The following is a 27404-nucleotide window of genomic DNA, read 5'->3' as shown; positions in this document are numbered from 1 at the left end:
GCTTCTAAAGACACCAAAAATATTGTATGCTCTGCTTGTACTCTATTTGTAAAATACTCCCTTCAAGGAGTTTAGAGTTGACTTATAGTAGTTTTTTTTTGTCTCAAAGATTACAAAGTGGTTTATATACTGTTTATGTAGGGATTACTTTATTTATCTCTCAGCTGTCTCTCAGGACTTGACAGCTGTGTCTCATGATAATGCATAATTGTTTTTGATTTTTTTAAAATCTGCATTATGAGGAGCCAGTCTACAAATCCAGGCTCACTCACCCTGTTTACATGAATACATGTATCTGGGTAGTAGTTTAGACTCAAGTCTGGCACAGGGAAGCCTATGCATGCTTTGTCCCAGTAGCAAATTGTTAAACTTTTTATTTATTTACTTATTCCATCAAATGGTGCTGGACAATATGTACCATCAACAGGCCAAATGTGGTCTAGTCTTTGGCAGATGCTTCAAGTCTGGCTCTTACTAGTTCTGCGTGCATTCTGCAACTCTGCCTGGCATTGAAGCGTGATTGGGAAGCACCATCCAGGAGACTCAGCAGCTTTTGTTGTTATTCTCCATGTGTTGTAGGCAGCTTTTGTGTTCATCTAGCTGAGATAGAAAATATGTATTTCATTCCCATTATAAAAACAGAGCTGAAGCAACAGAAAGCACAATTGCCACTAACCTTGGAAATTTGGAAACAAGTTAAAAAAAAAATTAAAAAAAAAAAAATAGGAGAGAACTCAGATCTTCTTGTGCCTGTGACCTTACAGGCTTCGCTTCTGGCCTTGATCCCAAATTCTGTTACTCACATCTTATTTCTTTTTTTTTTTTTTTTTAATATTTTTTGTTTATATTTTTATGGAGCTAAATTAAATCCTTAGGATGGCCCAATCATTTCTTTTTGCTGGAAGGTCCAGTGAGTTAAAGCTTTACCTCTCTGGTCCTCAAGATGCTTGTACTGTTACTTTTTCACATTAGGTTATTGTCATGAGGAAGGTCACAGGACAGGGCTTTGATGCTAAGACAACTCAATATAAAACCAAGTAGTTTCAGCTGCAAAATATTGGTACATTATATGCAGATATTTATATTTACACATAGCGCTTTATTTCATGTCCTTAGTCATAAGAGCAGGTGTTTCTCTTCCTGCTTGGAGCTGGTGGTTTTCCCAGGAACTGTCCCTGTGTAGCCCTTGTTTTCTGTTCCACCGGCCAGCACTGTCATCTTTCTGGTAATAACCACAAGAGCCTGTTTTGTTCCTGCAGAAGTCAGGGGAGGAAAGGCTTGTCCTGCCTGGCAGAAGTTGTGCTGCCCCTTGCTTTCATTTGGACTCTTCCTCTAAATCTACAGGACATCAGAACTTTCCCCCATGTGATGCAGGCTCTGTGGCCTGTTCTGAAATGAAACAATGGCTTCCCTATATTCTGGGATCTGTGCTAGAAAGTGTCTGTCTGCCTGGCTAATGGGGTTCAGGCTGTTTCTGCCATAAAGGGCTGGTTGTCTTTTGCGTGATGGCCTTTGATAGATGTTCTGAGAGGATACCCCTTAGAGTATAAGGGGAGAGGGTAACAATTGCAGCCATGAATGTTTTGTTTAAGATTAAAATCACATACAATTTGAAAAAATATGAAATAGAAATGATCTGTATCACAACAGGTACAGAATCTGTGTTCTAAATCACCCAGAGGTGAAGTGCAGGTGTGAATCTATACTGTTTGTCAAGTTAATTTAATCTAGACAAGGTAGCAAAAGAATTGGGGAAAAAAAAAAAAAGTAGTTTTTTTTAAATGGAGTCAGTGGTCCCAGGTGGGCTTGAAAATTATGAAGTCTTAAAACTTTGAAAATAAGCTGGGGCACTGCTCCTGCATTGATCTTTGCACTCGGGTTACGTAGAGAAAAGCTTGTTTGCAGACATCTTGTTGGCAAAGTTTTGGTACAATTCTGCCCAATTTTTAGAAATAATGTGAGACCTGTTTTTGAAAAATAAGACCTACTTTTGACAACGTAATTATGTATCACTGGAATTTAGGTTGTGCTGATGCAAAGCTTGGTTATGCACAAGTCCATCTAATCACTGTTCATGATCATGTATTACTGCTGTCTGACTTCTACCTCTTGAGCACAATTGTGTGTTCTTCAGAAATGCAGGGATCACTTGAAGGGGAAATGAAAAAGACAAAAGTATTTTTGGTTTTCTTTAATTACTTTTGAAAGTTTTGTCAGGATACTTAGAGTTTTGCAAAAGGGAGATCTTGAAGGGAATTTTGTGTGCAAATATTTAATTTTGAAGACAAAAATGAATATTTTGGATGTTTTTCATCTGAGAATAGTTTGGAACTGAAAACAGTGAAATTTGAGGAAAGCAAATGGGAGAATAAAATTGGAAAAGAAGTATCTCTTGCTGCTTAGGAGAAAGCTTTAATAATAAAAGCAAGTGTTTTTTGTCCATGCTCTATCTCAAGGGACATTCATGGCTGAGACTCCTGTCTGATACCAGTATAGCATCCATTGAGTGTTGATGTCTGATGCTAGAACACTAAATAACCCTCTCTTGCTCTAAGTTTTTGTGTTTTTAAGCACAATTGAGTTTTTTGCAGCTGTGCCTGACAATTTCTGTAAGACTGCAAAGTCATTGTTTCCTCTGTAGCTTGGATTCCTTCCTGTAAACAGAGATGTGCTGACTGCAGGGTGCTCACGCAGCCATGGCCGTGTAAGCTGTCAAACAATAGTTCACATCACGTACATTAAGTCAGAACATTCCTGCTTGGTCAACTTGGGTTTTGACAACCATTGTTCTTCTTGTGTGTGCAGTATAGTATCGCAGGCAAATAAGGAAAATTGCTTTTTATTAGTAACTGTATGAATTGGAATGAAATAGTGTCCTAACTATTTCAGTCAACCTGAAAAGAAAATCCCTCCTGTCAGGATATTGACAACACACTTAACTACTGAAACACAAAATGCAAGGATTGCGTCACAAGAATATTTTCATCAGCTAAATACACCTCGGGAAGCTGGAGATACATGGTTACTTTCGGAAGCTCATTAACTTTCTGGTAGTGTCCTTTAGGTTGTTACATCCTGGAAAAATATTTGTTTCCTATCATTCAACTCTGTTTTCAGATCACTTTCCAATGACAGTGCTTGTTTGCCGAGTCCCAGATTACTTACAAAGGTTTACGTTACTCCCACTGGATAGAGATAATTTATCTCTATACTCCTATTTATATTTAACACAAGGAGCACTAGCTGAAATTATTATGGGTTATGGGTCTGACCTGCAGGAGAAACACATGCTGGGTTTGTGGTGCATTGCCTGAGCAGATGTGGAAATGTGAATCACTTTGACAAAAATGCCTTCTGGAGAAAAGCAGTTTTGCTGCACCTTTCACGACTTTGCTGTTTTTGAACACAGTGAAGGAAGCTATTTTGGAAGACTAGGTTTGAGAGACAAAAATCAATGAAGATTCCTCCCTACCCCAGTTAAAAATAGTCACAAACATTTTCTGTGTATTTGGCACTACTTCCTTGCCTTTTTTAAAAATTATTATTATTTTAAATCAAATCTGTGCTAAGTGACAAAGCATTGCTGCAGAGCAGCTCTGGCTTTGTTTTGTTTGCTCATCACTGCTAGTCAGAAAGGAATAAGAAGAAACTATTGCTGTATTACAGAAGCGGTTGCTTCAGGAAAACAGACCTTAGCACTCAGGATAAACACCTGAACAGCTCTCTTGTCCTGGGCCAGTGTCGCCAGTGTCTAGTAGCTTCTGAGGTCTAGCAGACAAGAGGTAGAAGTATTACAGACCAGTTCCATCTAAAATGTAATCACCTGTGGCTGATGGATTAGGACAAGGCAGAGGTAAGTGTTTGGGAAGGTATGTTGCCAGAGTGTAAACAGAAAAATTTGCACCCCTTGCTCCCCACACTGGTTGCTAATGACTTTGCAGGATACAAAATCTGTTTTTCTATTTCAGTTTTGTTCTTACATACTGTTCAGGTGTTCCACCCCAAGTCTTCAGGTTCAGTGTTATTCTTGTTTTCATGAGACTGTGTACTGGTGGAGATGGCATACACCCATCGTCAGTTTAGCCACCCCCAAAATTAGGCAGCTGGGCTTAGGCAGATGAATGTATTTCCCCAGTAGCTAGTGACCAGAACTGTGCTCAAGAGGTTGCCTTGTCCTGCGTTTCAGGCACACAAAGTGAGGTGAGTCATACTCTGATCCTTCCTTTTTTCCAAAGAATATTCATCTCCTCCATTGCTGCCCTCATGGCTCTGCTTATCACTTTGAAGGTGGAAATGACCAAGGGAATGCTTATGTGGCCTGGGTTAAGCTCAGGCACAGACCAGGCTGAACCTGGGGTGGGGGTGGGGGGTAGGGTGGGGTGATTTATTTAGGGAATTAGTCACTTTACTCTTGTGAGAACAGTGAGAGACAAACTTTTGGCATTAGAAAAACAAAGTTCTGATTTGAGCTTTTTAATGAAGTGTTATTACCTGTCATTGTAAACCCTAAAGAGCATTCTCATAACATCTTCAGCTTCTCTAAGTTGTTTTTCTGATGCCATCTCTGTCTCCATCCTTCTGCCCTGCTGCTCTGGGAACGTTTTGACCCAGCTCACCAAAGGGCCAGAGCTCATCTAGCAGGAAACCAGCCCACCCCAAAAAGTGCTGGTAGGGCTGTGTGGCAGCTTTGGGAAAGCTGTGGGGCCTGGGTCATCAGTTGGATGACTTCAAGCACATCAAACAAGTTGAAAACAGATTGTTGAGATGTGCAAAGCTGGAGGCTTAGTTGCTGATTCAACTACTGTTTTAAGGGGCAAAAATTTGCTTGCTGCCTGCCTGGAGTCCTTCAGGTGGTGCTAGTAGGTGTCACCAGTAACCTAAACAGTGGTCATCAGCCACCTTTGTCTTCAGCATCAGGTGTCTGACATCAAGGTAAAGGCAGAACAAAATGCAATGCTGACTGCTTGGCATCCTCATTTTCTGACACAGGAAGGTGAAGAATTTACACAGATAATACTGATTCCCCTGCTAACTAACCAGTAGGCTGTGCTTATAGGTAAGTTTTTATTTTGGTACTGGATTCTCTCAGGGTGTTCATGCAGCCACTTCCGGTGAATGCTGAGGGGGCAAGAAGGATGAGGGATGGAGATAAATGACCAATGCACGCAAAGTATCTTATCGGCCTGGGGCATGCCAGCCTGCAGGCTTCCTTATATGCTGTTTGTTGAAGTCTGGTGGAGCCTTTTGTGGGCCAGTCTAGTCAAGAAATATCCCTTCCCAAGGGGGAGGGAGCAAAATGCATCTGGAAAGTTTGCAGGAACCGAGGCCTCGACTTTGGATCTGCCTATACCTGTCACACGGTAAACAAAGCTCCCTGGGAGGACTAGGGGTTAGCCGAACACCTTGGTCACACACTAAGCAAACTATCCCCCAGGTGTGCTTGCAGAACAGACTCTCCATCAGCGTCCTGTCATGCACAAAATGTTTATCCAATTTGTCAAGATAATCTTTCTTCAAATAAGCTCAGGTCCTAGGCCTCAGAACAGCCCAATTTCAAGCAGTATGAAGTAACTCTTTTTTTCCCTCCTTTTCTTGCCCTCCCCTCCACCCCCCTTTAATCACTGTGTCAACTTTTCCTTGGCTTTAAGCAAACTGAAAGTAATTATATCATTCTCAAGTGAGTTATCTTTTGACTGAGTTAGCTGATTTGTAATTTACTTCAAAATGCTCCCAAGTTGTGGTATCCCTTTCTAAACATACATTCTCAGATGTTTCACAAAATTGAGCTCATCAATGACCCAACAGTTTGTTTATACTGACACATATAACAGCTAACTAATGATAACTAATTTAGGACATTTCTAAAGAAATAAAAGTTAGTTTTGTGTGTGTGCGCTTTTTCTCCCCTCCTTAATGGTAGCTTTACCCATAGTTCTGGTTTTCCTTAGGGAGTTTAAAAGAGCCTTTACATTGTCATTTTCTGTTTGAAGCTGTCAATACATTTTAAGTCTATTCTGAAGTATGGATTAATAATAGATCAGGTGTTACTGCCTAAGACAATGCTCACTCCTTTTTGATAGACAACGGTTGCTTCGTTTTATTGCATAAAGGATATTACTTCTGTGATCACTCAGAACTGTCAGATTGAAAGCAAATTGTGTGTTTTTCCCCAACGTTCCCAAAGAATTGAATGTATATCCAAAAATAGAAAGATAAATCATCTATTTTTTCCCCTGATGTTTCATTCATTGATTTCCTCTTTTCTCCCTCCCTCCCTAGCTGATACTACAAAATCTGCCATTTGGTTTTCACTTAAATTAAGGTGGAACCAAGCTTCATGTAGTCCTGCTTCTCCACAGCTAAAATTCTGCATCCAAAAGGGCTGCTCTGTGTGCTGCTTCATTTTAAGCTTTGTGGGTGAAATCCTGCTCAATTTGAGGTGATGGATGTGTTTCTGAGGGGCTGTGAGAGCCAGAAGTAGTCAGTGGGTTAAACGGGAAACTTGCAGCAGGAGATGGGTAGGAGTCTGTGTGTGTTCTTCCATTGCATCCATCAGTGCAATGGCCAGGTCACAGCTATTTTTGAGCTTTGCATTAGAAAGCCTGTGTTTAAAACATGATTTTAAAGGGTATAAAGCAGCATCAATCATTATGTTAATGAGGCTCGTTGTTTTGGGAAGAATTGCTGTGTTTAAATATGCTGGTGATATCCTATTTATTGCTTGAGAGAAGGAAATGGTAAAATGTGCCTGTGCAGCAGATTGTGAATTGGAAGAGAAAAAAATTGATCCATTCTTAAAAACAGCCATGTTCACTTTTCTCTGTGTAGATTCCAGTTGGATTAATTGGCCAAACTTTAGTAAGTATTAGCCTCCATACATACCTCTGGTAGAGCGAAGCGGCTACAGTAGGTGAACAAATGTAACCCCCGTGTTTCCTGCTTTATGCAGTCAATTCTAGAAGATCAGAAAAATTAGTCTTTGGATTACAGTGTGGCAAAAAAATTAAAGGATTAAAAAGTGTCTAGAGCTGCTATAAAGATAATTATTGGTATTTACATAAGTAAGGGATGTGATAGCCAATAAATAGAACTTAATTAATAAAGATTGCCATTATGCAGCTGAAGACCTTGAAGCGCTTAAAAATTAATTAAGCCTCCCAAACCTTCTGCGTTATTGATAAGTGTTATGATTATATACCTATTCTACAATAGGTAAATGGAGATACTGTGCACTTAAGTGAATCTTTTTGCTCAAGGTCACATAATGACTTGGCAATAGAACTCAGGAATCTTTATCGCCACCTGAGACTGGTCCTTACAATACATGTTTTTTGGAATTGAGGCGAGGAAAAAAAAAAAGGAATATATTCATGCTGGTGTCAATACAGCTCTTCTGTCTAAGAAACTATTGTCTTTGGTTCGTGTCGAGTACATGTTATATGTGCTGTTCAGGGTTTCTTAATGGTAAATTAATCTTTTCTATTGCATTGCCAGTCAAATAATTACTGTCTGTGCAGCCTCACAACTGCTAAGTTTGTTCTTTACAATTTTATTTCTGTTCATGCTCTCTCATGCTGTTGTTTATATAACTTGGTTTGCACATTAAGCAGCACTTGTCAGGCTCATTTGCAAGGAAATAACTGAAGAATTGCGCTGCATAATATTGTGAGTGAGAAGTCTGTCTTCATCTGGTTGATTTTAATAGTAGCAGGAATCACTTTGCTGGTTGCTGCATGTAAACGGGTGTGAGCAGACACACACTCAGTAGTGAAAGGGAAATTAAAAATCAGCGTGTCAAAGCTAAATCTACGTTTTGTAGAGGTAAGTTGCATGTTGCCTGATTCATCAAGGGCAGCAAGAAACTATTGCTTTTGGGTAGAGCAAAGGCAGTGCCCTCCTTCACAGGTACTGCTAAAACTATAGAAAAGCCTTTCCTTTCCTACAGGCAGTGTGGGAATATTCTTGTTAATCTGACAGGCTCCTTTTGCTAGCCCTGTGCAAAGAGCTGTCCTGGTGCCCTGTAAAAATAATGATCGAGTATCCCCAGAAATCATTAGTCAAGAAGTATTTCTGGCAGAAGAGAAGTGTTCTCTGAGCCTATACTCTGTCAGAAAAATAGTGAAATGCTTACAACCAACCCCAAATGATGGATGATTTACTTTTCATGAGTCAGATATTTCAGAATAATGAAGCTGGATTAAAAGTACTATTTTGCCTATACTAGTGAGAGTTGAGCATTTAGTCTTTTTAGATAAAATAGATTCTTAAATAACTAAAACATTCTAGGAGCTGATGTGTTTATGAGAAGTTTGCTGTTTTCGATAAACCTTACGACTAAATGATGAATTTTGGCTCCAGTAATGTTGCTTGGTGACTGGTGAGTGGTGGGGGGAGCTTTTGGACTGATCAGGTCTTTTAATTTTCTTTCTCTTTTTAAAGCAAAACTGTTTGTTTCCGAACATTTTTTTTGTCATATGAGGGAGGAGAAAAAACAAACAACTATTTTTTAAAATATATTTTCATGTTATGGTTATTGGAAAGGTATACTCTTAATTTCCTTAAGTTTTGGAATCTCAAGGACACTTACACTTGATATTTCATATGTTTTTGTTGCCATCCTGGATGTGATGTGTTGCTATCGACCTGTAACAACTAAGGCTTTGTGTGTGGTAGGGCCACTCCCCTTTTATAGTTGCGGCTAAAACCAAGCTCAAATCTGCTGTATGCAAACAAAACAGACACTTGCCAACAATGAATGCTAAAGCAGTCTCTGGAACTGTTGGTTCCATGAGGAAAACAATAGTTACTGCAGTCTTACTGCAGTGGCATATGGTGAAGTTCCTAGTACTCTTTGGACAGTTCTGTATAAATGGAACATTGAGCTTTGATGCTGACCCATGCATATGTGTAAAAATTAAGCCAAGGAACCCATCACTTTATGAAGTATTATGGCAGAAGCATCTCCTAATTTAATATTGAGACTTGTATGATTGTTTTTAGGAAAGGTGGACTCTTTTGTCACTTAAGTTTGAACTCTGTCAAAATTGGAGGTCAGTCCTAATTGTGTTGCTGCTGGAATATAAGAAAACATGCATGCATTCCAGTCTTCTTTTCCTCTTCCCTCGATTATTATTTTAATATGGTTTTCTTAGTAGTATTGTGTGATATTTGGGAGGAAAAAATTGGTTTTTCAGAATTTATTACTCTGAGTGTATCACAAGGAATGCAATCGGACAGTGGTGGTTCTTGGGAAAATCTCAACCTCGCTTTGCAGACTCAAGAAGTTCAAATAATTCTGACAGCATGCAAATGTCAGTGCTTAACCAGGGTTTGTCTCTGAACCTTTATGTTCATTCCTGCTTCTTGATTGAGTATTCATGTCGTTGTATGGAAGAAGAAAAGGTTGCCAGATAATTCCTAACCACTCTGGCAAGCTACACTTTGGGGCGTGGAGGGAATCATCTCTCTTATTTTGTCAGTGCTACTCCTTTGAACTCCTGGCTAAAAAGCTATAATAAAGATCTGTCTAAAAAGGAAGGTCATCAGGCAAGTGCTGAGACTTCAGGAAGTCTTAAGCAAACCTAGAGTCTTTTTTGCCATTCAATTGCTCCATCTTGAGATAGGCCCTTCCTCACCAGTGTGTGTTATAATGAAAATGCCAGTGCTGCTCTAACTCCTGCTGCTCTAACATGCTTCTCCAGGGTCCTTGGGCTGAATGCTGATTATTCCCTCAGTGGTGGTGCCTGTGCATGTGGTACTTTGTGTAGAGCCTTGGAGGAGCAATAGATAGTCACAAAGTCTGAAACAAAATGAGGCTGAGTCTATTCATGGGGCAATCAGATACTGGATGGTAAATAGTATGTTGGGGAAGGTCAAAATATAAAGAGGGGAGGGAGAGCAGCCAAGTTTAGCAACATACCTCAAAAACGGATGTTTGAAAGCTTTTGGAATGAACATTTTTCACTTTTTTTTTTTTTCTTTAAGTAGCATATTCTGATGCTTCCAATTTATTTACCTGGCTCTTACTGTTGGAAGCTTGTTGCGAGGACCGTGGGGTACAATGGTAGTACTTCGTTACTGTGCTATGCAATACCGGATAAATAACAGTTGGTGTAGAATGAGGAAGAACATGAATGGGAATTCAAGTAAAAGTGTTCTTAGAAGTTCTTTTCTCACGAATTGCCCCAAGGACTTTATCTGCTTGAAAGACATATCCCAAGGGCAAACTTATTCTCTAAGAAGACAACAGACATCTGATCTTGGCAGACTAGTGTGAAAGCTTGTTAATGCCTACATTAACTCTTTAGCTGCTAAACTTATTTTTTTTTCTTCTTCTTGAATGCTGTCAATATAACATTTGGAAGAAGTTGACCTAGAAATTGAAGCTGCTCAGGGAGTTTGGTTGTGAGGCTCAGTGGTAGTCTAGCTGAAATCTTAGAAATGGTTCCTTACAGAGAATGCTGTAGCTGTTGTCTTCTCTGGTCAGTGTAAGCACATTTTAAAAAAAAAAAAAAAAAAAAAAAAAAAAAAAAAGCTGCTTGCAACTTTTCTTCCATGCACTGTTTCTGTAAGTTGCCCATTGGCCTAAACATTTTCCAGGAACTCTTTTTTTTTTTTTAACATGAATTGTCACATAGAGTATGTGCATGGGAGTCAGCAGGAATGTAGCCTCTATGTTAAAATATTCAGATGTGATTTTTTTTCTTCATTTAAGACTTTAGGAGCTACCCAGCTTTTTGAGATGTACAAAGCTTAATGTCCATCATCATGTGATCAGATTCTCTGAGGTGTTTTGTTTTGTTTTTTTGTTTTTTTTTTTTTTTTTTTTTTTTTTGAGAGGGTCTATTATGTAAATCAAATGCCCACAGTTATCATGGATGTCAATAGGAGTCCATAATCATTATAGGGGGTTATTACCTCTTGAGGAGTGATCCTCAAATGACCTAAGGAAAGTAGTTTGGAATAACTGTTCCCATTTCACTGATAGCTAAGTTTTAGTCCTGCAAAAGAAGAACCAGATGTCTAGCTTGGCATCAGTAGGTACAGTTCTGCCCATAGAGGAAGCCGTAATGTGGCCTTAACAAGAAAAGAAACCATGCAGTTTTGAGCAGATTAGATAATTGAGATTAGCACTCTGTGATCTTGCTGTGTTTTCATTTATTTCAAAACAGTTTAACACAGAGCATGTTGAGCAATCAGTTGAAAATCACGTGCAAACACTGCCTAAGTACCGATAAGAATCATGGAGGTAAACAATGAATTCCTACTAATGGCTAAGTCACCAAGGTAAGATCGAGTCTAAACACACACCCTTAGTTAAATATAATTTCATTAACTCAGGTTACGTGGCTTCAGTAAAGGTTTTTTTCTCCTCCTTGCTCTCCACTTTCTGATGCTTGTCAAATGAATTGCATACAATCAATCCATCATTTTCAGCTTTCTTTGTCTGTACCAGAGATGTTTTGAGCCAAGCAATAACCCAGCACGGTTCTGTAAATCTCACAGCAGACCAGCACTAGATGAATGTGGTAATGCTGGTTCGGGAAGGGTGATTTTGTTTTTCATATGATGTTTCTAGAACTGAATCCTACTAAAAAAATAAAAAGCTTATCTTAATAAAAAGTATGGTCTATTACAAATAAATACCACAGTATTACCCTTTTAGACATATACAGATCTCACTGGCATATTTTTACTGCAGGGGTTAAAGGGTTTCAAATTCCCTGTTAGAATTATATGTTGTGTAGTATGCACTTGATTGTCATCCACTCATCCCTTTTCATCCTCTCTCCTATGCCTGAATTTAACACTGATTTTTTTTTTTTTTTTTTAATGGCCAGGTATCTCAAGTATAAACACATTATCATTGGTTTAACATTTTGTGGAAGATTCTTCTAAATCTATTATCTAACTGATATTTACATCTCAGAATTTGACTCTGCAAGACTTTTTGTGATGTTTCTTGTCCTTTGTTTTGTATTTCTCCTGTTTTGTCACTTCTTTAGTTTAGTTGTCCTTCTCGATTTGCTGGCCAACCACCCCTTCTAAAAATCCCGATTCCCTTTTGCTAAATATTCTGCAGTAAACTTTCTAATCAGTGATGTAGCAGATGCAAGCAATCAGCAAACAATGCAAGGACTCAGTTTTCTATAGTGAATTCTAGCTCCCATTAAAAAATATTTTTGTTTTACTACTTGTTTCATGGTTCCTGTTAAGTTCTGCAGAATCACTTTTTAAGACACAATGAAAAACTTTTCACCCTCCAACTGATCCCAAGGAGACAGTTAACATGTAATAGATAAAAATAAATAATAGCAATAATTGAAGCATCAGTGGCAGTGGATTTAGAATATACTGTGTTATTTATCAGCATGCATAGAAAAATAGATCTCCTTGCTGTCATAGTCAGTAGCCTGACAAGAGTCAGCAATATACTCTTCAAGATGGAATACAGTAAAACCCATAGTGGGAATGTTTGGGCTCTTCCAAGAATTAATACATGAATAAATCATGTTTATATGTTCATAAGTAACATGTCTGATGTAGATGTGACCTGATTTTATTTTTGCTTTCAAATCCATATTGTTCTTAGATATCTTAGCCATAAGGAAAAATCCAAGCTGGAATAGCAGAGAGATGTGGAATAGATTTCTTAGATTGTTTGCTTTTTCTCTAATCTGAAGAGCAATCATCTCAAGATGGCAAAGTAAGAAAAGTAATTGTGAACACTGTAGCACATAAATAGTGCATAGGAAGGAGCTGAAGGCATCCTTTATTACTGTTAGTCTGATTTGCCTCTTTAATCTCTAGTGCCCTTCTCTTGCTTGGGAAGGCAATAGTTTAGCCTTGTTCCCAGATATATGCAATTATAAATGCACATATTTGCTGTATGCTTTTTGTATTCAGAATTCTGGCATTAGATATTGAGATCTTCTAGGTAGATCTACCTATATATCTAGGTAGATCTTCTATTACTGTCCAAGGAATGATCTAAATTTCCAATAATTACTATATTTCTGCTAAGTGTTTTTGGCTAACAGCTTCGGTATTCTCTGCATTTTTGTTTGCAGTCCTTAGTCAGAGAATCCTATAGTTGATATTTGGAATTGGGGTGTTTGAGGGTGTTTTTCCCTCTGTCCCAGCTGGAATATGAGTGTCCTTGCTGCCACCCAACTGTGACAGTTATGGGTGTCTTTTTAAAGACTGCTGGGGATGGATCTCCTTTGGGATATAGCACAGCATCTCTAGCAAGTGTGGTCTCAGGTGCATGTTGACCTGCTTTGCTGAGTAATGGTGGTTAAAGAGATACATGGCAAGTTAGTGGAGGCCTGTCTCACTGTGGCAGAAAGGATGCAACAAAGTTCCTTGTCCTTTGCCCTGAGCTGTGTCCATCCACCTGCAAGAACAGCAGAGCAATACAATGAACAGTTCACCTGCTTTAATGCATCTCAGAGTACTTAGTTGTCACTTTGCCGAGTTAGCCTCTATCAGGACTGCAGACAAAGTCTCTTATTCCAGGTCTTGTTGCCTTTTTGTGCAAAGCCTGTCCCCAGTTTTTGGAAAGCAAAGAGTAGCATTGAGTATGTGAGTGGATCATGGGAAGCTTCCTTTTTTAAAAAAAAAAAAAAAAAAAAAAAAAACCATTTAATCTCATCACTTTCTGTTGAAATTATACTGTTCTGTTTGTGCTTAAATAGCAGGAAATTATCTCTTTGTAAACTATGTCTGGGAGTCAAAATCTGTTCATGTGGCTGCTGGCTCCACAGCCCCTGCATTAGTTGGTTCTAGAGGAGGCAGCATGGAAAGGGGAGATTGACTGACAAATATGTCTAGGGAGGGAAGGAGCTGTGTGCTGCCAAGTGTCAGCTTTCTGTGTGCAGGAAAATCAGTCAGCAATGAGTACTAAGACTCGAGGGCTGTATGATGTTATAGCCCAAACTACATTTATTAAAGCTGTGGAACAGGTTTGTTGTACCAACAAGGTTGTATTCCAAGCCAGGCAGCTGGTAGCTATGGCTAACCTGGTGTGTACGTGATGTTCTGACCAGATCAGAGTTGGGGTTGGTTTTGGATTTGGGTCTGAACTAGGAGGCAGCAATATGGTATCTCATGAAGTTCAGCCTCCTCCTTTTCTTCAGTTTAAAAAGCATGGCCGCCCTTACATGACATCTTACATGATGTATTACAAGGAAGAATCTAAATGGCATTTTTAGTATCTTTGGCTAGAACTGGGAAAAGACCCTTTTGCAACTAAATCTGGCCCACTAGCACAACAGAAAGATCTGAGGTTATATTTCAATGGGAAATCCTATCTCTTCTGGTAGATTGCCTAATCCTCTTTATAAATTCCACCTACCCAACAGCACACAGTTGTACACTACCCAGGCCTTGACACCTGAGAACAGTGAGCAAAGAACTTATTAAATAATGAGAAACTTTGGAGCCAGTTTTGGTTCCCTCCAGAATAAGGTTCTAGAATATCTGATAGTTATAAAGAAAATCGTGGTATTTTAGGGCAGCTCAAAGTCTGTTAACTGAAAAAATCATAGCCCAAGTGGTTAATCAGATTTGAAACAATTGGCTAAGTAAGATTGTTGTATCCATGAGCAACTCTGAAGGTATACCTGAACCCTGTGAAGCTAAGGCTGTGGGAGCAGGAAGGGAAAGTTAAACACCAAAGAGCAGCCAGGTGCTGTTGTTAGCAAATGTTTTGCCAATAACTAGATCACCCTGTGGTGGGAAGAGTGGAGCCAGATGGTGTGGGAGAGTTCATGTAGTTTAAAAATAAATAAATAAATAAAAAATAATAAAAAAAAAAAAAAAAGAGGCAATGAAGTTTTACAATAAATTTCACTTTCCGTGTCTCTCAACTACACGATTTCCCCCCACCCCACCCCCCTCATTCTATGTTATCTTTTGGCAATGTTGACGGCTTTCTCTTGTTCTTTTGGAAGTATTTTCAACACTGCACAGCTGTTTATTTAATATGTCTCTAGTGCCTCAGCAGATAATAGCAAGTCAGAATGAATATTTACCTTATTTCTGAAGTACTATCCATTCAGCACTTCTAGCACTCCATTTGACTGTTTCAAGTGACCAGTGTATCACTTTAATTTTTCTTTGCTTTGGGCATTCAGTCACTCTAGAACAAGAATATTGCTCATGTTCTTTCTCCCATTACCTTTTTGTTTTCCTCAATTTGTAAATATCTTCATTACCTCTTTTCCCTGGCAGACCTCCAAATTTTTATTTGACAGGTTTGAGTGACCTCATAGAAAATCGCAGTTCCCCTTGCCCTCCTGAGAAGGTTGCAGAGTGCTCGGGAAAGTACCACAGAGCGTTGTTATGGTGTTCCCAGTCCTGCTACCAGCAATACCAATTAGCTGAAAAGTAGACAGGAAAGTCTATTAACATAAAGAGAAAGAAGCCCCAAATACTGCTCCCCTGCTGTGAGAAAGCTAAGCTGTGTTTTTTCCATTGCTCATCATGGTGTTGGTTTGGGGGTGTATTCCCAAAACTCCTGTGCACTGCTTTTGCTAAAATCATAAATCTCTAATAAACTTCTCGTGAACACCAAGTGCTTCTGAAAACCCTATCCACATCAGATGCCCATGGAGGAGGGGTTCTCTGCTTGTTTTGTACTTGTGCAAACTACTAAATAGCAGTGGAGAGGTGAAGAAATATTTTTCTTATTTTTCAGAAATAAAAATATTATTTGCAGCTGAAGCTAGGGCGTTTGTTTAACATCAGCCTTTTTTACTGCTGTATGCTGTAACTTTAACTTTATACTTCATAACAAATATGTAATTGTAGGAATCTATTCTGGTCCTAACAAGATAGTTTTATATTGTATCTAAGCATCCCTTCATTTGAACCAGATTAAGAATTCACTGTATCTTGGAGAATAGGCAGTAAGGGAAATATTCTTCAGATGGCAAGGGTTATTTTTGTACTTAGCTTTGATAGCACACATTACATCAGCCAGAGCTCTTCTGTAAAGGTCTGCCAACTCCTAAATTTTCAATAATCCTGCTTCCTTCTCTTAAAATTGAAAAGGTAGTGACTCCCCTGGGAATGCGTGTCATTTCAGCATTCCCGTTGACTGTGTATTCTGAAATGCTGCAGTCTGTTTGCTTAGTAATCCCCTTGTCTGTGTAAGTTGTTAGGGGTAACCAAAGGCAGCTGATTACTTAATTGTATAAGGCAGGAAATCAGGTTCTTTCATTAGTTCCCATAATGTTCTTGAGAGCAACCAGTATTCTGCCTGACTGAGTTTTCGATCCTTTAATTCAAAAGATATACTTTCCCTTGGCATACTCAGTGACCCTTTATCCTGATACACTATTTACTGAACAAGTAGAACATTTTAGGTTTAAAAAAAGAACTGAGACTTTCTAAATAAAATAACATATTTTATGAAATACCACATCTTGCAACCAGAAGAGAAATACCTGCATGTAAGGTCTTCACGTTACTCTTTGCACTTCTGTAAGATAATTGATTTTTTTTTTTTTTTGCGTGCTTGTGTGTTGCTTGAACTGATGGGCACAAATAGGGGAAAAAAAAAAAGATTCCTATCAACTTGTCACAGCTTTAGAGACCTGCTTTTGTTTAGTGTCTTCAGTTTAGGAAGCCCTTTTCCATACTGATGATTGGTTTTCTTTTGCTGAATTTAATACAGAGCTTTGGGCCAAATTTCACTTCTTTTTGCCCACTGGCAAATAGTTGTCAAGGATGGAGGCAAAGTTCCTGGACTGACATGTGATTAGGGGTATGTGCAAAATGCTGGTCAGTGTTGGTGTGGGGGCTGTGGTTCAGGTACATTTCCCCCACTCCCAAATGCAGTGAGTTGGAGCATGGAGTTAGCATAGGATCTCTGAGCTGATGCTGCATGTCAGTGTGACCCTTGTGACTATGAGTAGCAGGGGAAGAAAGGTACAACTGCAGCCTGGTCTCTAGCATTATCTGTTGGTTATCTTATTAAGAAAGAAAATATTTTTAGCTGCCTTCCACCCTCCATCATCTCTATGTAAGTTAACTTGGTAAAATCATGGCACTTGCTTTTTAGAAAATGCTCATAAATGTCCCTATTGCTTCTCCTCTTCTATACCCCAGAAGATCAATATTTGTTGTGTTGGCCCTGTTTCATGCCATGGGAGTTGAATGGAACTTTGTAGAATTTGGGGTGCTTGTGCATCTGTCTTGAGTCCCAGCTGAAACTTCTCTTTTTAAGCATTTTGCTGTGTAAGGTAGAAAAGTTTTCTGTGTACTACTTGCTTATATATGCAATAGCATTTTTTTTTTTTTTTTTTTTTTTAATGAAAGGATGATAACAATGAATGAGTATACATGTCTTTGAGCAAACTTCTCCAAGAAATGAGGAGACAGCTCCTCTTCAAGAGTGAAGTAACTTTGTAAGACAACCATCAAGAAATAGCAGGGACGAAAACCTAGAGTGGTTAGAATGATTTGGTGTCCAAGCCTGGCTTTCCAAATTCCTGTAAATGCCAGCTGAGGTTAAAATGACCTTTTGGGAATGAGTGAGCTGCTCTTCAAGCTCATTTTTGTTGTTCTTGGCAACTACAACACGCTGTTATGGAAGGTGGCAGAGCCTGGGGAAATGTCATCATCCATTCAGGATGATGGGGCCTGGCCCTGGGGATGGAGCAGCAGCTCCACTCTTAACCTCAAGATCTGTCAAGATCATGCAATGATGATTTTGTAGACTTTAAAAGTTAGTAACTGTCGAATAGAAGCTTTTTTTTTTTTTTCTTTGAATGGGAAGAATGGCACAATCCTCTTTGCATAATTAGCTTTCCCAAAATTTTCTATGATCTTTCCTATTCCTCTTTGCAACTTATTTTTTCAGTAAAATTGCATGTCCTATGTCTGTTGTCAGAGGGGAAGAAAAGTAGCAGTTGCCCTCTGCAACCATTTCATGGATGTGACTGTTTGCTGTCTCCAGAGGAAAGCAGCAGGTAGCAGTAAGGAGATAGTTTTGTTGCATCTTTCTTGTCTGCAATCTTTGCATCGGTCTGCTCTTAGAATCACTCTTGCCTTTCCTGCTTGAAGGGCATGAAGGAATGAATGATTGGTTCAAGTAGAAAAGCAAGGGGGCTATTTTCTCAGCTATTGACACAACTGTGGATAATTTCAAGACTAGGTTCATTCTCAGAAGTTCAAGGAACTTCAGACCTCTTCTGCCCCAGTTTCTCTCCATCTCTTATCTGTTCCCTGGAGGCAAAGCTGGGGTCTGTCCAAACTAGACTTGAGTACCCTGCATGCCTGCAGTGATGCTTGACGTGACCTAAGACATCTTAGGCACAGCTTCAGGATGGAATGATATTTTCTTCTACTTGCCACAGGTCACTTGAGTTACCTGTTTGTATCACTGAAGAGAAGCATAGCATTCAGAATCTTGTAGACACCAAAAGCATAAACTCTCAACATCTTAATTTTTTCATTGTTCCGAGTAGGAGAAAATATCTTAGAAGGGATATTTTTGAATGTTTTAGACAGTTGGATTGCAATGTTAAAACCATGTTAGTGGGAGAGTTTTACTGGGTTATTTGAGATAAAGTTGAGTATAGCTTGTGAAGAGGAGTCTTAATCACTGAGCAAAGGTGTTCACTTTGCTTTAGACTGATCTGGAAACAATCGTGTCTGTATGCTGCTGTGTGTCTTGGTGGATGTGGAAAAGGTGAAATGAACTGTGAAAATGTTTGCGAAACATGCATGATTTCAGTGGACTGTGGTGGTACTGCCCTTCTATTGAGTTTAGTTACTTTCCCTGGATTTGTAAGAGGACACCTTTGCTGGTCACTGGCCCATATTGACATAACACAGAAGACAGATCTATAACTAGCTGTTTACTTTGGATCTGATTTAATGCTCACGGCAGTTACTGAAAAATCATCAGGTGATTTAAATGCCCTTTATATAAATAGATGAGCTATTTTTTTCTTAAGGAAAATGTAAGGCTGCCTAAATGAGTAGAGACCGCAAAAGAGTGTGAACACATTTTGAGTCTAATTTCAAACAAATATGTGACTCAACTTAAATTAATTGGAGGTTTCTACTTCTAACTATAACATTTCTTATCTTGTAAAGCATTAAGGCAGCATAACATACACAAGACAAATATTAAACAAAGGTATTATGGATGGGAAATTCCTAATCTAGCTCACTATGTTGGTACAGTGGAAGTTTCTTAATCCAATATCTGATGAAGGAACAAGGAGAGAATTAATTTACTGCACACTAATTACTGAGGAGTATGCACTGTATATACAGTGAAAGGCGCTGAAATGAATACTTGATAAACAATATCTGGCAAATTAAAAATCTGAAATGTTAAATGAAATGCAAATTAAAAATCTGGACCGTTAAATTAATTGAATGCCAAAAAAAAAAAAAAACACCACTCTGACATTAACTATCATCAAGGGTTGAAGTTATATCAGCAAAAGCAAAGCTATTCAGAGTTATATCCTGCTTCTCTCTGTAATTTACTTGTTATGAATGGGTGGCAACTAGAGGAGCCCCAAAGATACGAATGGATTTACATAAACCAGGAGCCATCCTCTCTGTGCTAAATACGGCCCTAAGAAATAAAAGGGATGGTTAGTACCTAAAAGAAGGTCCGCTCAAATGAGTGGGTCCCTTGAGTATAGGCAAAGTGCAAGACCTGTGTTGTGGAGTCTGTACCATCTTCAAATGAGCTAATTTTTTTTGCAAGTTTTAATCTAGAAGGAGACTTGATTTTTCTCTTTTGTTGTGTTTTCTTATATCTATTTTCCTTGATATTTTTTAGTTGGAATGGCGACAGGAAATCACTATACTGTGGGGATGTCAGATGTTTCTAAAAATGAATTTATAGAGTTTGTTAAGGTTTAATATATGCTCTCACAAGCATATTATATGACACTTTTCCAAAAATATCCCCTTTAAGGATTTAATGTTACAAATATGTATGTAACTTCCTACTGCAATAGAAACACACAAATATCTTTTAAAAATCATGCTGCTTATATCATTTCAGTCAATGAGAGACCGACAAGATGAGGGAAAAATCTAGTATTTATGTTAAAATTCTAGAATGTGCCACGGGAGTAAGCTGTGCATTATCAAAGGGCTTTTATTTAACCATTAGGTGTTTTTTTCACTCATCTTCCTCAATTTTCATGTTAGTTTGATTATTTGTGCAGGGTATAACACTGTATAAAGCACTGAAAGTGAGACTTGTTTTATATGAGAGCTGTTTCTGCACAGCCTCCAGGCTGGGCGAGGGAACCTTGCAGAAGGCACATCGGAGCCCAGCCTTAAAATTAAACCCTTCCAAACATGCACATACACACATACATAAACACAATTTAGCCCTTAGTGTAAGGTGAATAAGAACACTCCCAATTTTAAGCATGCATATATGGCAATAAAAGCCATGTGTTGAGCTGGAGATTGCTCTGATAATTCATGTTCTCTTCTGGGGGTAAGAGTCAGATTTAACAGCTCAGAGTCAAATTGATTAGGCCACAGTTAGCGTGAGGCTCTTGTAGGTGCTTGCAGGTATCATCTGGTTGCAAAGAGATGTTACATTGCTTGGTGTTAAGACTACAGCAGACTTGAGTGTATATCCGGAGAAGTGCGCAGCATGTGTTCTGCATCTTTACACCAGTTTCTTCAAGTGCTGGGTGTTTTTCCAACTGAAGAGCCTGCTAGTGATGAGGGGGATTGATTTCACTGTTTGAAGATGAAGCCCTCAGAATGGTGTTTTTCATTGATTAAATGAGGGCACTTTTCAGAGGGAAGTGATTGCAGTAAATTCCAGGTTAAACTGATATTAGGATTTGAATTACAGGCAAGTTTTGTAATGACTAAGCTTTAGGTATAAGCTGCAGGTCCTATTTTAACATGATATCGATCTGGGGGAAGTTCTGCTACTGAGGAAGGAAGATCTATATATTACCCCTGTAAAATAATGTCATGACCTAGTTGCAGTGTACAGTTATTTAAAGACTGGGAAGTATGCAATGCAATTAGTTTAACATTTAACTAATCTGAACTATAGCCTAGTGCTATATTTCTATTAATCTTGGTTTGTTCCAATGTGTTTTAATAGGTTTAGACATACGGTAGCAGATCTATCGCAATTAAAATGAAAAGTTCTTATGTACTAGTAGCGTTTCCCTGGAGGTCTAGTCAATCTCCCAGAGCAATGAAGATATAATTATACTGATGTAAATCACAGCACCATAACTAGGAGGGATTGGCCTTTCCCCTCCTTTAATTCATTGAAAGATTTTATCTTTGACAGGTACTGTCAAACAGGGTGATGGGCTGGGAGGCAGGATGTTTTTTCTGGTAACTAATTTGCTTGGGGAGAAAATGATTTTTTTTTTTTTTTTCCTGATGGTTTCAATACTGAGATGATTCTCAAGTCCTGCTTCTCCCATTCCAGGATAGCAACAATTCCTGTAGACTTCCTAATGAAGCGTGGTTGAGATCAGACTTTTCTGTTCTGTGCTGTGCTCAACCAGGGAATGGGAAGATGTGTCTGAAGGCAGCTCGAGGTTACCTCTTGGGTTTTAGCGTAGTTAGCTCTGCAAAGAGTCTACACAACTCCTGCTGTAAATAAGTAAATAAAAAACAAAAAAATAAATGTATATATACGTGCCCCGGGACTGATTTATGTCTTCCTCAGCTGTGATAGTCCCAGGCACCCATTCTTTTCCATGAGAATGGCAGAGTGCAACATGCTCAAACAACAACCTTTTCTCCCTTGGTAGGCTTCCAGACGTACTTCCTACCTGTCAGAAGCAGCAAAAGGCTACTTTGCCAGCTTAGTGCTGCCTGAAAAAATCCATCAACTTAAGATGTTTTCTGCTGGTTTGCTTCTACTTTGCTGCTACCTGACTTATATAAATGAGCCACAATAGAGGGAGACTCCTACCTGTTGGTTTGTTTTTCTTGGCCACCACATGTGACTTGTTCCACTGAGCTGTCAGTGTCTTAGAAAAGGACTGAAGTCTAAAAAACAGTCATCTTAAAGTGAAATAACAAATTAATTGCTGCCAGCTCGTATGTTCTGTGTTGTTTATTCATATTCATTATAGAATATCGCTTTTCAATATATATTCGTATACGTAGTTGTATATACATACTTATTGAAAAACAAAACCAACATCAGAAAGTGGTGATGGAACACGTTCCTTCAATAATAGACAATAATTGAACTTAGCAAGTCTCCTTCTGTTACACTCCTGGACTGGAACAGCACTTATTTTCCCTCTGGTCTCTTATTCAGTAAACACCTCAAGTCACTTTGTTTCCTTCTGTAACATCTTCTCCTCGAATGTACGCATGTGTTTTGTGCCCTGTTAAAGTCCACAAACAAAATATTAAATTAAGCCTAACCAGAAGATCCACTCCTTGTTTTATTGCGTAGTTGGGACATGATGGCTGAAAGGGGAGGAGATGGTTCCTGCAGGGACATCTGAGCAGCTGCATGTTTCAAGCACTTCCAGCAGTCTGGTTGCAAGGCAAGGTGCTTTCACAGAAATGGGTTAATGGTATCAAAACTCTGAAGGGAGACCAGAGAGGCTGTTCAACATGTTTCTTCATTCCAATTAACTGACAGTTTTTAATGTGCTCCTCATCAGATAGGTGACCAGAAGGTACTGTAGTGGGACATTGAGGCAAATGTGATAATATGTAACTTGAATTTGTTATTTAACACCCAATCTCCCAAGCCTTTTTTTTTTTTAAATAAATAAATAAATAAAATCTAAAACTTTGAGATCCTCTTTCTTAAATAACTGTTGGATGAACTGACTCATAGCCTATGTAAACATGCATTGCAAGGCAAAGTGATGTTGGAAATACAAAGAGCTTGTTTGATTTGCAATCCAATCTTAGTCTGCCTAGGTCATAATTTCATACATATCACTGGAAATCTTCATGACTCCTTGTTCCTCATGCCCAGCATGTTCTTGGAAAGTTGAGCCATGCCCAGTGCCAGCTATCCTGAAGGAAAGCTAGGAATAGGGGTCTGTGATGACATTTACCAGTGATGGTGATCTGGTTTAGGACTAAGAAGAGAAGGACGGTTACCATTATACTACTGGGAAAAGATATATTTATTTCCTTCCTCTCACTTTTCTTGGGTAGATATTGAGTGTTTTTTTTTTTTTTTTTTTTTTTTTCCCCCAATGAAAATAGGGCTTTGAAACATGGTGGAAGACACAAGCTGCCTACACCTAGGGTGACTCCCTGCTGACCTATGGGGGCTCCTTTCAGGAGCAGAGGTGGCTGCTGTGACATGTCTGCTTCTGGGAGTGAACTTCAGTGCTGTGTCCAATGCCTTTCCCAACTGCTGAAATTCACTGAGGGGAAAATACAAAAATAAATGTCTTGGTTTTATTTTCCATTGAACTGAAGTTTCTTTAGAATTGACTGCTCCACATACTACTCACCTTGCTGGCAAAAGCATCAGTGATCAATGAGGACAAAGTGATTCTGACTGTCAGCTTGTCACATACATCCAGAGCAAACGAACACATCAGAAGCTGATTTTGTGCAAGGCCTGCTTTTGATTTGTGCATTTTTCTGGCAGACTTGGGCTATGCCCTATTACTTTCTTACAATAAAAGGGAACGTTTCTTCTACTGGAGCTTGCAGCATGCAGCTGCAATAATCATAGGGGAGCCCCAGGTGGTCTGATTTATGGTGTTTAATGTGAACCCCTGAGGTTTTGTAGGGAGAGATTATATAAGGTATAAAACATTTTTGTAGAATTGTTTTGCAACACTTCAGTTCAAACTTTGCAATGGGCCTGCTTCATTTATCTTGTTGCCCCAAGATAGCTTATCTCAATGCGTGTTTATTAAAGAGCTCCTAAATCCTGTTAAAGTTGCTTCTGAAAATATTCTGACTGATGGCAGCGTTGATGAGGGTGAGTCATTGCTGAGAACACAGTGCTCATCAGGATGGTTTTTCAGCTGATGGGGTTTGGCAGAGTGCCATGGAAGTTCATGGTGCTTTTCTGTGGATTGATATTGGGTGAGGACTGAGATTCCAGGCAGGCGTTTACTGACCGAAGCTCTGTGGATTTGTACTGTCCGAGAGCATGCAGTTCATAAAAGCAAGCTCTGAAATTGAATCAGTCAAATACTTTTACCCAGGGAATGACATTTATTGCTGTTAGCAACGTGCTAGCATGCTTCTGTGAGGATGTATCTGTGAAGTAGGCTAGGAGCAAGAAGCTGTTTGTTTAGTTTCGCTGCAGTTGTTAAGGTACCAGTTACAGGTTTCATTGCTGTCCTTCTCAAGAACAAGTTGGAGCAAGCTTGGCTAGTGCTACCCCTCCTCGCACTGGGAGTCCATGGCGGGAGCGGTAGAGGAGGTGTGCTGGCTGCACCCCTCCAACTGGCACCAGAGGCAGGGAGTGACTGGCTTAGCAAGCTCAAGGGATGTGCCTGAGGCTTTGGCTGAGCCTCTTCAAACAATAGTTTGTCCAGGCAAGGAGGCTGATTTCCACCCTGGTACAGCCCATGACTCAGAGTCCATGCTGGAGCCCTTCTCTGTGCTCTCAGGGAGTAGGGTTGCAAAATACCATGACAGGTCCAGATCTCATCCTCCCTCAGCAGCCAGAGGGGCTTAGACTCAAGGTTTAAATCTAGATTCCTCTGTAACTAGAAATGGTGTGTGTATACAGTATTACTAGCCAAGATAGTCCTGAAGATGGCATTTTTGTCCTCAAGTGTTTAGTGAAATAAGTAAGGTCGCAGCTGGGGGGGGGCGGGGGGAGAAGGTACTTGCTATAAGCTGATGCTTGCTTGATGAGGAAGTGAAGGAATGAAATCAGAGTATAGGCTTTGCATGGGTACAATGATTAAACTTGTACTGGATCATGGCAGGGGTTTGGTTTTTCTTAACCCTGTCTCTTCCTGTGCCACCTACAAATGAACAAATTTCCTAATTTTTTTGGCAGAGTAGATGTTTGTTATAGCACTTGGTTTCAGCTAATGACAAGGAGACATAATCTGTAATCTTACCTATTAACTGCCCTGTTCATTTACTACACCCTTTCATTTACTACATTAAAGCAGTAGTAAAAAGCATTCCAAGAGACACAATGGGGCAGCATAGCAGCCCCAAGAGAGTTTAAGGCTGAGTATTATATTACAAAATTATGTTTTGGGGGGTGGTGGTGGTGGTTAGGGGGGAAAAAGGATGATGATGTGCCTGTTTACAGGAAGGTTGGGCAAAAGGTCAGGGAAAGTGCATAATTATTATCGGCTCTGCTGAGGCCACACCTGTGTGAAATGTTTAATGCTGACACAAGAAAGAACTTGAAGTGTTTGAAATGTACAAGCAGCGAAGATAACCAGAGAACTTCAACTGAAATTTTAAACTGCATTAAAAAGTCTGATGCAGGATGGAGAGACCAAAAGCAGCCCACAGAGATCTAAAAATGTAGTCAAGGCCACCCTCATCTAACTGAAGACATGAAGTGCACAGAGCTTACAGAGATTGGTGTGAAAATGGTCCATGAGGAGTAGCCTTGGCAGATGAAGGAAGAGGGCTTGGTTTTAGTTTGAAGTGAACATGTTCTGTAAGAAAGACAGGCTACTGCCATGGTTTTACTGCTGGATTTGGAACCTGTAAACTGGAAGACTGATGGGCTTCTGTACTTGCACACTTACTCTACAGGAGGCAGAAGCCGTTTTCTGCATTGCTACAAATCTGCTTAGCTTTGCTAGCATCGGTTGGTTTGTGACTGTTTATACTAGTTCAAACTTACTGCCGGTTGCAACTTGCTCACCACTGCTGACTGGAGTAGAACCCAAATCTGGCTCCTGTACTTATGCTTTATCATAACAACCTTCGTCGTCTCCTCCTTTGAAAGTCTTGCACTGGGGATATTGAACCCTAAAGGAGAAGTGACTCTCAGCAGACGTAATTTTGTATGAGTAATTCACTTTTAAAGCTTGGATATATTCCATCTTCCTTGTGACTAATGGTACCCGAACAGAACATAATTGTATAATCATTTTCCAATTGCTTAATAACTCATTTTCCTTGTTTGTAAGATGCTGTTTTTAGCTTTTCAGAGAGATGCGAGGACCTGCATGCCATAATGAGTGACAGACAATTGTTTATTTCTCAGCAATAATGCCATTAAAGAAAACCTCTTTATGTTTAGAGCCATGACAGCTGGCCAGATCCTGCCATTCTTACTCATCTCTCATCACAGTGAAAGGCCTGCTGGCAGGCAATTAGCCCACAGTTTCACATCACGTTGTCTTTGGCAGCAACGCTCACTTGAGGAACTCTGACCCCACTGTTTCCGCCTCCCAATCCCCGCCTAAAAGCCAGCACATCCTGGCAGCCTGGGGCTGTGCTGCAGGGGAAGGTGCAGTGGCCCCCCGTGAATATTTCTGTTGGTGAAGCTGATGGAGAGGACAGGAGAGACCAGCTGGGAGCTGAAACCTCTCAGGCTGGCTGTTGGAGGGGGTTGAGCTTCTTTCTTAGATGAGAACATGGAAAGGTTGGGCTGGGCAAAAGGAAAGATCCCACACGTGTAGCAGATAATGTTGCTTCTGACTGCTGGTTCAGCAGAGTGAAGTTATTTAGGAGCTTGGCAGAGGGAGAGGAGCAAAAGAGTGGATGTCTGTGGAAATGCACATGTCTCTCTGATCTGGCAGGAGAACTGTGAAGGGTGCACGAAGACCAGAAATTTCCCTGGGGCTTCGATATTGATCTTACTGCCCTAGAAGGAGAGGGGACCAGTGCAGGAAAATAGCATAAATTATCTATGATATCTATACTACCTATTTTTAATCAGAGCTGATGTCTCAGTGACTTCACTGTTGTATTATTGATAAGATGAATGAAGAATGTTCATGCCTTTAGGAGAAAGGATGCCTGAGCCTTCCATCTCGGTGGTGGTGTTTAGAGGTAGAAAGAGAGAAGCCTTTTGCATGGAGGCAATAAACATCTATTCCCTCCAAGAGGCAGCAGGCAATCTGTGCCCAAGGTATCTTTCCAGGAACCGCAACCTCCTGAAAGAAATGGAAACTTAAAGTGCAGAGGTCCAGATGGAATTGGATTGAAATCCAAAACCCAGTGAATGCCCACTTAGTTCTAGCAGGGTTGTGTGATCCTGGCTAGGATGAAGAAATTAATCTTATACTGCAATTACAGACATGAATACTAAAATCGCTGTTGCATTTGGTGGTGCAGTACCAAACGCTAGTTTGGCTTACATGAATCGGTGTTCTAGTCTTGGACAGTTTGATCAGTGGAGCACTAGATTTCTAGAAGAATCACAAAGAATTTTCTACAGGGTCTTTTGAAATCTATTGAACATAACAACAAAACTCAGAGTTAGGTGATGCTCTTGG

This window comes from Aythya fuligula, chromosome 9, assembly GCF_009819795.1.
Source record: "Aythya fuligula isolate bAytFul2 chromosome 9, bAytFul2.pri, whole genome shotgun sequence".
NCBI classification, from domain to species: Eukaryota; Metazoa; Chordata; class Aves; order Anseriformes; family Anatidae; genus Aythya; species Aythya fuligula.
Note: the sequence above shows the minus strand (reverse complement) of the source record.